Here is a 14,484-nt window from a genome sequence, read left to right as displayed (position 1 = left end):
AAAGCTGAGCACCAAAGAATTGATGCTTTTGAACTGTGGTGTTGGAAAAGACTCTTGAGAATCCCTTGGACTGCAAGGAGATCCAACCAGTCCATTCTAAAGAAGATCAGCCCTGGGTGTTCTTTGGAAGGAATGATGCTAAAGCTGAAACTCCAGTACTTTGGCCACCTCATGCGAAGAGTTGACTCATTGGAAAAGACTCTGATGCTGGGAGGGATTGGGGGCAGGAGGAGAAGGGGACAACAGAGGATGAGATGGCTGGATGGCATCACCGCCTCGATGGACGTGAGTCTAAGTGAACTCCGGGAGTTGGTGATGGACAGGGAGGCCTGGCGTGCTGCAATTCATGGGGTTGCAAAGAGTCGGACACGATTGAGCGACTGAACTGAACTGAACTGAACTGAAGTTAAGAGTATAAAATGCCTCAGGAAGAGAAAAATGGGACATAGAAGTGAGAAGGGGGTACAGACAGGAAGAGAAAAATGGGACATAGACGTGAGAAGGGGGTACAGACAGGAAGAGAAGTAAGAGTTATACAAACTTTTATCTGTTTATGAGTCTATCTTACCTGCTCTTTTAATAAAGTACTTAATAAGTCTAACATTCCAGTAAACCTCAAAATCAACATCACAATAATAAATGCCTTTTTATGGCATATATGGAAATAATAGTGACAATCACAAAAAGATCTGTTATATTATTCAATAAATACACTGGGTCCAGTGTCTGGACAAGAAGAAGAAAATGTGGTAGTGGTGGCAGCTGTGACCGTTATCTACCACTCTTGACTTCTTGGGCAGACTGACTGTACAGTAGATCTATGTATATCTGCTGAAAATCAATAAGAGGGACTAACTATAATTTCCAGTGTGGCTTGCAGAGATTGCGAGTTTCGTTTTCTTATTATACAACTAGCCTCAAGGAATTTAGTACAAGAGCATGCCAAGAGTATGCAAGGTGTTGTCCTCTCCATTCCACTCCATTCCTGCTTGAAAGCTCATCCTCACTTCCACAGCAGAGTGGTTGAGATCACAAACTCTGGAGCCAGAGTACTGAGTTCAAGTCCCTGCTCTGCCACTCTCTACCACCTTAGACAAGTTCCACTTGACTTCTACACCTTAGTTTTACAGTCTTTCAGTTGGGGAGATTAATAGAAACTACTTCATAGAATTATTGTAAGGACCAAACGAGTTTTTGGACCAACTTTTATAAAAGGGCTTAAAATGGAACGTGGTATATAATAAGTGCTAGTTAAGTGTAAACTATTATTACTAGTATTACTATTCCACATAAAGACAGATAAAGCATAGAAATGTCAAAGGGCAAGTTACAGGATTTATTTTTACATTGGGAGAAAAGGTGCTTATAAATCGCAAATTGGGAGTTTGTGATCTAAACAAAGCTGAAACACTAGAGGGTGCCACAACCAAGGAAAAATGTAAGGAAAGCACAGGGAATTTCAAGCACAGCTTGAAATTCTTCAACTGGAATAAACATCCTTCTGTATTAAATAGGTGCATCTACTCCACCAAAAGCTTCAAAATACATCAATTCTATAAGTTCTAGACAGTACTGCTTTAGAACCTATAGAAGAGCTGATGTATTGTCCAATAGGAATTTCTGCAATGATGGAAATGTTCTCAATTTACACTGTCCAAAATAATAAGTCACTAACCACATGTGGTTAACTAACCAGATGCGCCTACTGACCACATGAAACTTGACAATTAGTTTTAAATAATTTTAATATAAATAGCTACAAGTAGCTGTGACTGCCACGATGAACAGTACAGTTCTTCTACATTCTATTTTTAAGTTTTGAAATGACTTGCTTCTAATCATTGTTAAAGAAATTTCTAATAAAATAGGTTCATAGAATATTTCAAGCAAATCCATCCCTTGTGATAATTCAACGCTGCAAAGATAGGAAAAGTGACTGTCTGTGTCACTCCCTCACCCTAAAGGTGTTCAAAATCAAAAGCAAAGCTTTCTTTTACTCATTATAGAAATTTTGCCTACCCAATTCCTTGACTGTATTTCTTGGACCCTTGGTTAAAAGAGCTTAAAAATAAGTACAAATTGATAAAATTAACTTAGAAGGCTTTTTGCCTTTAAAAAAGCCTTTTTCCAGGATTTTCCTAGAGGTCTGGTGGTTAAGACTCTGTGCTTCCAATGCAGGGAACACAGATTCGAACCCTGGTCAGGGAACTAAGATCCCACAGGCTGCTCCCCAAAAGATATTTTTTTAATAAATAAAAACTTTTTCCTTAAAAAAGAAAAAATCATATTCTAGTGATAATCATCACCAAAGGCTACGGGAGCACTGAGAAGAGAGGACCACAAGGGCACTGAGTAGGAATCGTGAAGGGGGGACAGTCTTCAGCCAGGAGTCTGTCGGGTGCCAGAATGAAGGAAGGGGGCTGGCTGCAGGCTGAGGCAACGGCTTGTGAAGGACGTGGCAAAGAAGAGGACGGGAGTGAATACCCAGACGTCATACTCAGGAGTCTGGGGACCAAAGGTACGGAGCTTTCAGCTGCCTTCACACCAGACTCTTTCTTTACATTGTAATTTAACCTGCTGAAAACAAAATGATTCTAAGGATAATGGTGACCCACCTGTCAAAGAGGAAAGTCGTCTCCACATTACAGCTTACAACCCTGTGTCTGTCACAGTGCCCTGAGTGAGAAGGTACCTAATGAATGTTGATGACAATGATAAAAAGGATTAGAAAATGCATTCTCAAATATTCAGATGCTTATCAACAGCTACAAATATCAATTAAAAGGAAGTGAGTTGCTGAAGCTATCACTGGATCAGAAACATGGTGGATAGGAAGCTTAGTATACTCAGGCATTTTCAAACGGGTAAGAATGCAGCTGGCTCCTTTCTGCAGAAAAATCATGTGTCCACAGCTGCTCCCCAAATTGCCAAAAAATCAAATAAGTAGCTGTCATGTGACAGCAGGATTAGAGGCTGCCTCAATTTCCATTAAGGAGAAATAACATAAATTGCCCCAAGTCCCACCCCTCAGTCTCACAAGCACAAAGGACACTTTTATTCAGATCCTGCTTGCTGTGAAATATAGCATTGTTGCCTGGCCGCTTCTGTAGTGGGCCTCGAGTCTGCTGGATTTGCCATTACACAACCAACATTCAGTTAAAGCCATTTCTTAGATTTTTCAATGCATGATTTTTCTTTTGAGATAACTAGGACTTGCTTCTGGATAAAACTGTGACTGTATAAGTGTCAATACTATGGATCCAGAAACCTCTAGGATCAACCATTCTCTCATCCACTTCACAAATATTTACTGAACCTTATCGGGTACTCCTAGATTATTTTAATACACTATTTCAAGAAAAACTGGCAACTCTAATTTTTTAATCTTTAGCTTAAAAAATTATCATAAAAGTGGCACATGTTCTTTTTGGGTAACTGAAAAAACACAAGTCAGAAAAAAAAGAAAGAAACAGAAATCAACACCACCTGAGATGCCACATTACCAAATTAACAATTTGGCGTGCCTGCCTCTGGGCTTCCCCGGTGGTTTAGGGGTTAAGAATCCGCTGGCCAGGGCAGGATGTGCAGGTTCAGTCCCTGGATGGGGAAGATCCCCTAGAGAAGGAAACGGCTACCCACGCCAGTATTCTTGTCTGAGAAATCCCACAGACAGAGGAGCCAGCCGGGCTACAGTCCATGGGTCCCAATTGTCAGATATCACCAAACGAATAAACAACAATTCATGCTTCTAGCATTTTCCCCTGAATTTCTTACATGGTTGCTTTGTGTGTGTGTGTGTGTGTTTTTTGAGACAAAAGTGAGGCTATAGTGTATATATTGTTTTAGAAATATTTTAAAACTTACTATAGAACAGAATTTTTTATGTTATTAACATTTAACATCATTTTTTTTAATGTTTAAAGAGCATTCCCTATAAAAATGCATAGCAGGAATTTTACTAACTCCCTGAAGTTGTTTAGGTTGTTTCCAATTTTTCACTATTTTAAATTCAATTGTGATGACAAGTCTGATATTCAATAAATATCTGTTGAATAAATGTGTAAATGAATGGTTTACTAAGTTAAGTCTTTAAGTACATACCCAATTACTTCCTTAGCTCTTAAGAGACATAAAACTTTTGAATATTCATACAGTTATGATTCTGGACATGGCCATTAAAGAAGGCAAAGAAATGTAATGTGGTAAAAACAGTAATCTAAACATAAAGATAAGCACATAATACTTGGGGGATGGAAGACAAACTAAAAATATTAACCATAATGATGTAACAGTCAAGTATGGCTCCCAGAACCTGGCATACTAGAAAGAGGGTTAGTGCATGGGGCACTTATAATGCCATTGTACAAAATGGCAAGTTGGTGGACTGAAAGCTGATGGATCAAAAAATAAGTCTATCAATTTGAAACTATAAAGATAATTAATAAAATACTTTCAAAAATATAACTATCAAAAAATGGGGGATGGAGAAAGGAGGAAATAGAAAAAGTGACTTAAATTCTTATTTTCATACTAAAAAAGTCCACAGATATGGTCTAAAGTTGGTAATTCAAGAAACAGAAGTTTACACATATTATTAAGCCTCATGTAAGTAATTCTAAGAGAAGCTAAAAACAAACAGTGAAATCATTTTTAAAGGTTGTCTCTGGACCATAGGGCTATGGGGTGGGAAGGAGAGAAAAGGCAGGAGACTCATGTTTTTTTTTTCCAATCATAAATTTTCCTCTGCTATTTAATTTCTTAGGAAGTACAAAGAATACCCTAATATAATTGGCTGAAAACCTGTAATTATTCACTTTGGATCCCCTAACTATATATGTCTTCTTTATCTTGATAATCAGTCAGACCTAGATGCTCACAAAGAGTTATCTTTAACCAGATGCCTAAGACCTTGGAGGCCAACTACTCTGATTTTCTCATTTTACAGACTGAGATGCAGAAAGGCTAAGACCCAAAGTCACAACTCCACTTCGCAGCAAAATCAAAACTTGAGCCCACATCTCCAGCCTTCTAATCAAGTGCTCCATCAAAGCTCCCCACTTTGTCCCAGAGCACAGTCTCTGACCATAACATGCTTCCGCATGTTAACTCTATCCCACACTATCCTGTGTATATCTTCAACCCAAGATTTGGATCTTACCGATTGGTCAGAAAACTAACCAATCTGATCATATGGACCACAGCGCTGTCTAACTCAATGAAACTATGAGCCACGCCGTGTAGGGCCACTCAAGACAGACAGGTCATGGTGGAGAGGTCTGACAAAACGTGGTCCACTGGAGAAGGGAATGACAAATCACTTCAGTATTCTTGCCTGGAGAACCCCATGAACAGTATGAAAAGGCAAAAAGATAAGACACTGGAAGATGAACTCCTCAGGTTGGTAAGTGCCCAATATGCTACTGGAGATCAGTGGAGAAATAACTCCAGAAAGAATGAAGAGATGGAGCGAAAGCAAAAACAACACCCAGTTGTGGATGTGACTGGTGATGGAAGTAAAGTTCAATCCTGTAAAGAGTAGTACTGCATAGGAACCTGGAATGTTAGGTCTATGAATCAAGGCAAATCGGAAGTGGTCAAATAGGAGATTGCAAGAGTGAACATAGACCTTTTAGGAATCAGTGAACTAAAATGGACTGGAATGGGTGAATTTAATTCAGATGACCATTATATCTACAACTGTGGGCAAGAATCCCTTAGAAGAAATGGAGTAGCCATCATGGTCAACAAGAGTCCGAAACCCAGTACTTGGATGCAATCTCAAAAACGACAGAATGCTCTGCATTCATTTCCAAGGCAAACCATTCAATATCACAGTAATCCAAGTCTATGCCCCGACCAGTAATGCTGAAGAAGCTGAAGTTGAACGGTTCTATGAAGACCTATAAGACTTTCTAGAACTAACACCCGAAAAAGATGTCCTTTGCATTATAGGGGACTGGAATGCAAAAGTAGAAAGTCAAGAAATACCTGGAGTAACAGGCAAATTTGGCCTTGGAGTACAGAAGGAAGCAGGGCAAAGGCTAACAGAGTTTTGCCAAGAGAACGCACCGACCATAGCAAACACCCTGTTCTAACAACACAAGAGAAGACTCCACACATGGACATTAGCAGATGGTCAATACTGATAACAGATTTATATTCTTTGTAGCCAAAGATGAAGAAGCTCTATACAGTCAGCAAGAACAAGACTGGGAGCTGACTGGCTCAGATCATGAACTCCTTATTGCCAAATTCAGATTGAAATTGAAGAAAGTAGGGAAAACCACTAGACCATTCAGGTATGAGCTAAATCAAATCCCTTACAATTATACAGTGGAAATGAGAAATAGATTCAAGGGTTTAGATCTGATAGAGTGCCTGAAGAACTATGGATGGAGGTTCGTGACATTGTACAGGAGTCAGAGATCAAGACCATCCCCAAGAAAAAGAAATGCAAAAAGGCAAAATGGTTGCCTGAGGAGCCCTTATAAATAGCTGTGAAAAGATGAGAAGTGAAAGGCAAAGGAGAAAAGGAAAGATATATCCATTTGAATGCAGAGTTCCAAAGAAGAGCAAGGAGAGATAAGAAAGCCTTCCTCAGTGATCAATGCAAAATAATAGAGGAAAACAAGACTAGAGATCTCTTCAAGAAAATCAGAGATACCAAGGGAACATTTCCTGCAAAGATGGGCTCAATAAAGGACAGAAATGGTATGGACCTAACAGAAGCAGAAGATAGTAACAAGAGGTGGTAAGAATACACAGAAGAACTGTACAAAAAAGATCTTCATGACCCAGATAATCACGATGGTGTGATCACTCACCTAGGGCCAGACATCCTGGAATGCCAAGTCAAGTGGGCCTTAGGAAGCATCACTATGAACAAAGCTAGTGGAGGTGATGGAATTCCAGTGGAGCTATTTCAAATCCTAAAAGATGATGCTGTGAAAGTACTGCACTCAAGATGCCAGCAAATTTGGAAAACTCAGCAGTGGCCACAGGACTGGAAAAGGTCAGTTTTCATTCTAAGCTCAAAGAAAGGCAATGCCAAAGAATGCTCAAACTACTGCACAATTGCACTCATCTCACATGCTAGCAAAGTAATGCTCAAAATTCTCCAAGCCAGGCTTCAACAGTACGCAAACCGTGAACTTTCAGATGTTCAAGCTGGATTTAGAAAAGGCTAAGGAATCAGAGATCAAATTGCCAACATCCGTTGGATCATGGAAAAAGCAAGAGAGTTCCAGAAAAACATCTACTTCTGCTTTATTGACTACGCCAAAGCCTTTGACTGTGTGGATCACAATAAACTGTGGAAAATTCTGAAAGAGATGGGAATACCAGACCACCTGACCTGGCTCCTAAGAAATCTGTATGTAGGTCACGAAGCAACAGTTAGAACCGGACATAGAACAACAGACTGTTCCCAAATTCGGAAAGGAGTACGTCAAGGCTGTATATTGTCACCCTGCTTATCTAACTTATATACAGAGTACATCATGAGAAACGCTGGACTGGATGAAGCATAAGCTGGAATCAAGATTGCTGGGAGAAATATCAATAACCTCAGATATGCAGATGACACCACCCTTATGGCAGAAAGTGAAGAAGAACTAAAGAACCTCTTGATGAAAAGTCAAAGAGGAGAGGGAAAAAGTTGGCTTAAAACTCAACATTCAGAAAACTAAAATCATGGCATCTGGTCCCATCACTTCATGGCAAACAGATGGGGAAACAATGGAAACAGTGACAGACTTTATTTTGGGGGGCTTCAAAATCACTGCAGCGGGTGACTGCAGCCATGAAATTAAAAGACACTTGCCCCTGGAAGAAAAGCTATGATCAACCTAGACAGCACATTAAAAAGCAGGGACATTACTTTGCCAACAAAGGTCCATCTAGTCAAAACTATGATTTTTACTATAAAGAAAGCTGAGTGCCAAAGAATTGATGCTTTTGAACCGTGGTGTTGGAGAAGACTCTTGAGAGTCCCTTGAACTGCAAGGAGACCCAACCAGTTCATCCTAAAGGAAAGCAGTCCTGAATATTCACTGGATGGACTGATGCTGAAGCTGAAACTCCAATACCTTGGCCACCTGATGAGAACTGACTCACTAGAAAAGACCCTGATGCTGGGAAAGATTGAAGGCAGGAGGAGAAGGGGACGACAGAGGATGAGATGGTTGGATGGCATCACCGACTCAATGGACACGAGTTTGAATAAACTCTGGAAGTTGGTCACGGACAGGGAGGCCTGGCATGCTGCAGTCAACAGGGTCGCAAAAGTTGGACAGGACTGAGCAACTAAACTGAACTGAGAGGCCAGTGAATTTGCATTATAAAATATGCACATCGAATTGATTTTCAAACTGCATCTGCAGTCACTCATCCCAGTCCCTCTAACATGCCTTCCAGTCCCCTCACCCTTCAATGCCCACCATCACTGCCTTAGCATGCGTGCTCAGCTGCTTCAGTCATGTCCCAAACTTTGCAACCCTATGGACTGTAGCAAGCCAGAATCCTCTGTCCACAAAATTCTCCAGGCAAGAATACTGGAGTGGGCTGCTGTGCCCCACTTCCCGATCTGGGATCTTCTCGACCCAGGAATCGAACCCACATCTCTATGTCTCCTGCACTGGCAGACAGGTTCTTCACCACTAGTGAAAGACTAGTTTCTACAAACTGAAAGACCTGACAGCATTCTTCCCTGCCACAAGAATGAATGTAACTCATAAGCTGCCAAAGCAATGTCTTTCAAAGCCACTGTCTTCCGTGAACACCAGGGTGGTCAATTGGTTTCATGTTTTTCTTCATTTGTATTAAATGACTTATTTAGCTAACTACCCACTCCCACTTCCAAAAGGTGGGAAGAGAACAAAATTGTTACTGTTTTGTTTTAAAAAAGAGGACAAGGGACTGACTTTTGGGGGGAAAAAATGAAGAACTGAGCTCACATTTTAATGCTTGTAATCATTATATCATTTTATAAAAAATATTTTAAATTGAATTTTAAATGGTATGAAAGTCCCTACTGTTTATATAAATTATTATTTGCATAGATTATTATTTATGTAAATTTAGAAATTAAGAAAAAACACACATGTAAAAATGGGAACCAGATTAGTCACTAGAAATTAAGTATATGCAGAAGGGTCAAAATCTAAAAACCGAAACCCCAGTACTGAATGCATTTTCCATAAATTGTGCATAATTTATGGATACTGTATTGTCTCATTAATTTAAAATAAATAACACTTAAAGCATGCTTTCTCACACATGGAGTTGCACATAATGAAATCAGTGGGGCAACAGCAATACTGATTAATACTGAAAAGCAGGCTAAGCAGTGAGCCTAACACTCATCACTTCCTGGTTTACTTCCTGCATTTTACTTCCTCTGATCCACTGTGAAACTGAAGGCTAAGGGACACATACATACAGTTTGATGGTGGCAGCATCAGTTGAAATTTAAAAAGTCAAACAATGTATATGAAAACACTTTATAACTGCAATATGCTACAGAAACATAAGGCATTATTTTGCTTTATTTTACTGTGGAGCAAGAAAATAAAGCAGAATCGGAAATGACTGTTGCCATCTTCCCTACAACCATCCATCCAGCACTGGAGTACCAGGATCGTAAGGGTAGGATCATAAGCAGTTCCAGGTCTATTCAGAGAGAAACCACATAAACCAAAGCAGCCCCTCATATGTGTTTTGTTTGGTTTGCACTGTTTTTTGTTTGTTTGTTTTTTTTTTTAGTGTGAACGAATTGCCAACATTTTAAAATAGAGAAACAGAATAAAAGTTCCAGATTTCTGACTTTTCCTAAAAAATCAGGACAATCTGGGTAAGCCAGTAAGCAGTACTGTGTTACAGGTTGGGCTGGAGAGTCAGTTCTGTCATTTGCTAGAGCGGTTACACTTAATCTCTCCATGTACAGCAGTTACCCTATTTATAAACTGGTAATCATGTATTAATACCTTCCTCATAGTGTTAATGTCAGGATTAAATGAAACGAAGTAATTAAGGACTTGGAAGAGTGCCCTCCACCTCCATTAAATGCTAATTTTTATTATCATTTCAAACTGGCAACAACTGACTAAGTGGAGGGAGAAGAAGATGCTCTTAACAACAAGATTTCTTCAAGATGTCCATTCCTGGACTGCCTTGACCATTTACAATGCCCGCTCGTTCCAGCACTGGAGATTGCAAATTCAACAATGCAATGTATAAAGAGGAGAGGGTAGATAATCCAATCAATCAACAAATATTTAAGAAGACATATAGATGGCTAACACATGAAAATGTGCTCAACATCCCTAAGCATCAGAGAAGTGCAAATCAAAACTACAGTGAGGTATCACTTCACACTGATCAGAATGGCAATCATTAAAAAAAATCTACAAACAATAAATGCTGGAGAGGGTATGGGAAAAAGAGAACTCTCCTACACTGTTGATGGAAATGTAGAATGGAGACCAGTATAGAGGTTCCTCAAAAAATTAAAAATAGAGCTACTATATGATCCATTAATCCCACTCCTGGGCATACATCTAGAGGAAACCATAATTTAAAAGATAAATGCACCCCAATGTTCATTGCAGCACTATTTACAATACCCAGGACATGGAAGCAACCTAAATGCCCATCGACAGACAAATGGATAAAGAAGATGTGGTACTTCTATACAACGGAATATTACTCAGCCATAAAAAAGAATAAAATAATGACACGTGCGGCAACATGGATGGACCTAGAGAATTTCATACTGAGAGAATCAAGTCAGACAGAGAAAGACAAATATCATACTATATTGCTGGTATGTGGAAACTAAAAAGGAGATGCTGGAGAAGACTCTTGAGAGTCCCTTGGACAGCAAGGAGACCAAAGCAGTAAATCATTGCAAGGACTGAGGCTGAGGCTGAAGCTGAAGCTCCATACTGTGGCCACCTGATGCAAAGAGACGATTCACTGAAATAGACCCTGATGCTGGGGAAGATTGAGGGCAGGAGGAGAAGGGGCGACAGAGGATGAGACGGTTGGATGGCATAACTGACTCAATGGACATGAATTTGAGCAACTCCAGGAGACCGTGGAGGGCAGGGAAGCCTGGCATGCTGCAGTCCATGCAGTCTGAGCTCACTGAAATCATTCCTTTCATATGCATCTCAGCTATCTGGGCCAGTATCCTGTCGCAAAGAGTTGGACACAACTTAGCCACTGAACAACAAAAAGGGGGTACAAATGAACTTATCTACAAAACAGAAATAGTTATAGATGTAGGCAACAAACTTAAGATTACCAAGGGATAAGGGGGGAGAATAAATTGGGAGACTGGGATTGACATATACACACTGCTACTGCTGCTGCTAAGTCGCTTCAGTCGTGTCCGACTCTGTGCGACCCCAGAGACGGCAGCCCACCAGACTCCCCCATCCCTGGGATTCTCCAGGCAAGAACACTGGAGTGGGTTGCCATTGCCTTCTCCAATGCATGAAAGTGAAAAGTGAAAGTGAAGTCGCTCAGTCGTGTCTGCTCTTAGCGACCCCATGGACTGCAGCCTACCAGGCTCCTCTGTCCATGGGATTTTCTAGGCAAGAGTACTGGAGTGGGGTGCCATACTATAAATAAAATAATAAATAAGGATCTACTGTACAGCACAGGGAACTCTACTCAATAATGAGCCTGTTGACTTAAAAAACAGTCACAATCTTAAAGTTGAGAGTTCTGTTTTATTCAGCGGTAATTTTTAGGACTTCAAGCCAAGGAGACAGCATCTCAAATAACCCTGAGAGAACTGCTCCAAGGAGGTGGGGGGAGGTGGGGGCACAGAGAGTCAGGTTACATAGAAGTCTGAAACAAAGGGCAGGTAGTCTGAACATCAAAAAGTATTTTTGTGAATTAAAGAAAACCAGGTATTTGGCACTTTTCTCTTTTCTATGTATGGGAAGGTGCAAGAGTCTGGGCTCATTGAAATCATTCCTTTCATATGCATCTCAGCTATTTGGGCCAGTATCCTGTGTTTTTCCTCAGTGCTTACTGTAGGGAGTGGCTGCAGCCTCAAGGCTGCTAGATCATAGGTATTGTTTTGCTTCCTGGTGCCCCTTAGGGCTCAGAAATTCGCATTTGGAGGGTCGAAATTGCTGTGACTGTGACATCCTTGTTTACTGATATGGCAGGAATACTCCATTTCTCAACCTATATGGGAAAAGACAAAGAGTGGATATACGTATATATATACAACTGGTTTACTTTGCTGTACATCTGAAACTAACACAACACTGTAAATTAACTATACTCTAACAAAAAAATTTTTTTAATTTACTGGGAACCAGGTTCTAGGAAAGAGACACAGTGATAAGCAAGAAGGCAGAGTCTCATCTCAAAGAACTTACATTCCAGAGGAAGGAGCCATGACAATAAAGACATAAAGGAAAAAATAAGAATTTCTGCTATGCAGAGGATAAAATAAGGCAATATGATAAGACAATGGCAGCGGAGGGGGGTGGTCTCTGATAAGGCACATTTGATTTGTGACCTGAATGGGTAAGGAGGCAGTCAGAGGAAGAGTTTGGTGAAAAGGGAAACAGTAGAGGGAGATAAGATTGGAAAAAATCAAGTAAGGCCTTTGTAAGCCTTGGAAAGGAGTTTGGATTTTATTCCGATCAGGAAAGATGTTACAGAAGTAGCTATTTGAGAGGTGTCACTGGGAGCAGGAAGGAGGCTGGGGTGGAAGTATTCAGAGCAGAGGAAACAGTGTAACATATGGAGCATGACCAAGCTGCAGTATACCAGAGGTTCAGCTGGGGGGAAGCCAGATGGTGGGGGCCTTATCTACTGTGCAAAATAATTTGTAGTTCATCTTATAGCTCAGAGGTACTCAATATTATGGAAGATCCATTTATAACAACCAAAGGAAGGAAGGGAGGGATGGTCTGAGAGGGAAGCGGGGGGTGGGGTGGGGGGAACAAATTATGAAGAGTATACTATAAATCACTTGAAAGTGAAAGTTGCCCAGTTGGGTCCGACTCTTTGTGATCCCATGGACTATACAGTTCATGGAATTCTCCAGGCCAGAATACTGGAGTGGGTAGCCTTTCCCTTCTCCAGAGGATCTTCCCCTCCCCAGGGATCAAACCCAGGTCTACTGCATTGCAGGCAGCTTCTTTACCAGCTGAGCCACCAGGGAAACCCATGAATCAGGTAGTTTATTTGAAAACACAAATGTAAGCAATACTTTTGAGAGAGAGAGTATTTATCAGTTCAGTCTAGGAATAACCACAAGTCATGAAAGCCCACTGCAGTAACTCCCAGTCACCCTTAGGGTTCTAGACTACAGAATGAAGCATTACTAAAGGTGGTAAGGAGCAAACAGTCCTCCCAGGCGTGTGAAGAATCACTTGGAGAGGACTGAGGCTAGAGGCAGTCAAACTGGACAGGTAACTAATTCAATGGTCAATGAGGGAGAGTTAATGGGGCCCTGAATTAAGAAAATGGAGATGGAGAACATGTGTGAAATATTTAGGGGGTGAAAATGTAAAGGATTTAGTGAACAACTTGATGAGAACAGTGAAGAAAAGCTAAATCCAGGATGACGCCAGTATTCTGGCCTGGGTTAAAGAGTGGCTTATTAACCAAGATAGAAGAGTAGAAGAGCAGATTTGCAGAGGAGGACAGTGCATGACAATATTTACAGGAACTGTCCAAGGAGATACCCAGATCTGAAGCTGTGATGCACAGATGCCTCTGATGCAGGTGTAATTTGAGACTCATCAAAAATGAGATGGTAATGAAAGCACAGAGCATGAATAAAACTGACCAGGAATAATTAATGTAAAGTAGGTAATAAAAGAAGCAAAGGAGACTATTCAAAGGAACATACTGAAGAAGGAAAAAAACAACAGGTGAAGACAAATAAGCTGGAAGGAAAAAAATAGAATCAGGAGATAGAAAGTGTCATGGAGGGCAAATGAGAGAAGTCAATAATATCAAATGCAGTGGAAGAAGAACTGAGATGACTTGTCAAGAAATTCAAGTCATTCAAAAAACATAAGCATAAAAATCACCTACTGTGTGTCAAGCATTGATGAAGACACAGAGGAAAGAGCCATGAATTTTTTAAAAAGTCCTCCCCTTCTTGGATTTTACATCCTACCAGAAGGAGATAAACTAAACAAGTATATACACAATATTTTAGGGAGGGGAGAGGTGGGGACAAGAGAGGCTGCAGGCTAAGAATGCCTTTCTGACCATATCTGAGCTCAAATCTGTAGGAAGTAAAGGAGACAGCATGAAACATGTGGGGGGAAAGTATACAAGGCAGCAAGGACAGCAAATGCAAAGACACTGAGACAGGAGCATGTTTGATGTGATCAAGGAACAGCAAAATGGCCCATAAACCTGAAATATCCTAAGCTAGGGGAGAAGCAGCAGTGAGATTAGCCAGGGTCAGGCTTGTGGGACCTTGAAGGCTACATAAGA

The 14,484-nt window shown here is 40.6% G+C and overlaps 1 protein-coding gene across 9 annotated transcripts in view; it reads right to left on the bottom strand.

Annotated features, from left to right (window-relative positions):
• Nucleotides 1-14,484, bottom strand: part of NRF1 (nuclear respiratory factor 1) — a 135,895-nt gene that overhangs the window by 89,199 nt on the left and 32,212 nt on the right. For 2 of the 9 annotated variants that reach the window (XM_055590897.1, XM_055590896.1), the window contains exon 3: nt 2,616-2,692. The exons of the other annotated variants lie outside the window; for them this stretch is intronic. The gene's annotated coding sequence lies outside the window, so the exon portion shown is untranslated. The remainder of the gene's footprint in view (nt 1-2,615; nt 2,693-14,484) is intronic. 9 annotated transcript variants of the gene reach the window in all.

This window comes from Bubalus kerabau, chromosome 8, assembly GCF_029407905.1.
Source record: "Bubalus kerabau isolate K-KA32 ecotype Philippines breed swamp buffalo chromosome 8, PCC_UOA_SB_1v2, whole genome shotgun sequence".
NCBI lineage: Eukaryota > Metazoa > Chordata > Mammalia > Artiodactyla > Bovidae > Bubalus > Bubalus kerabau.
The sequence above is the reverse complement of the archived record's forward strand: the minus strand, read 5'-3'. Positions and strand labels throughout refer to the sequence as shown.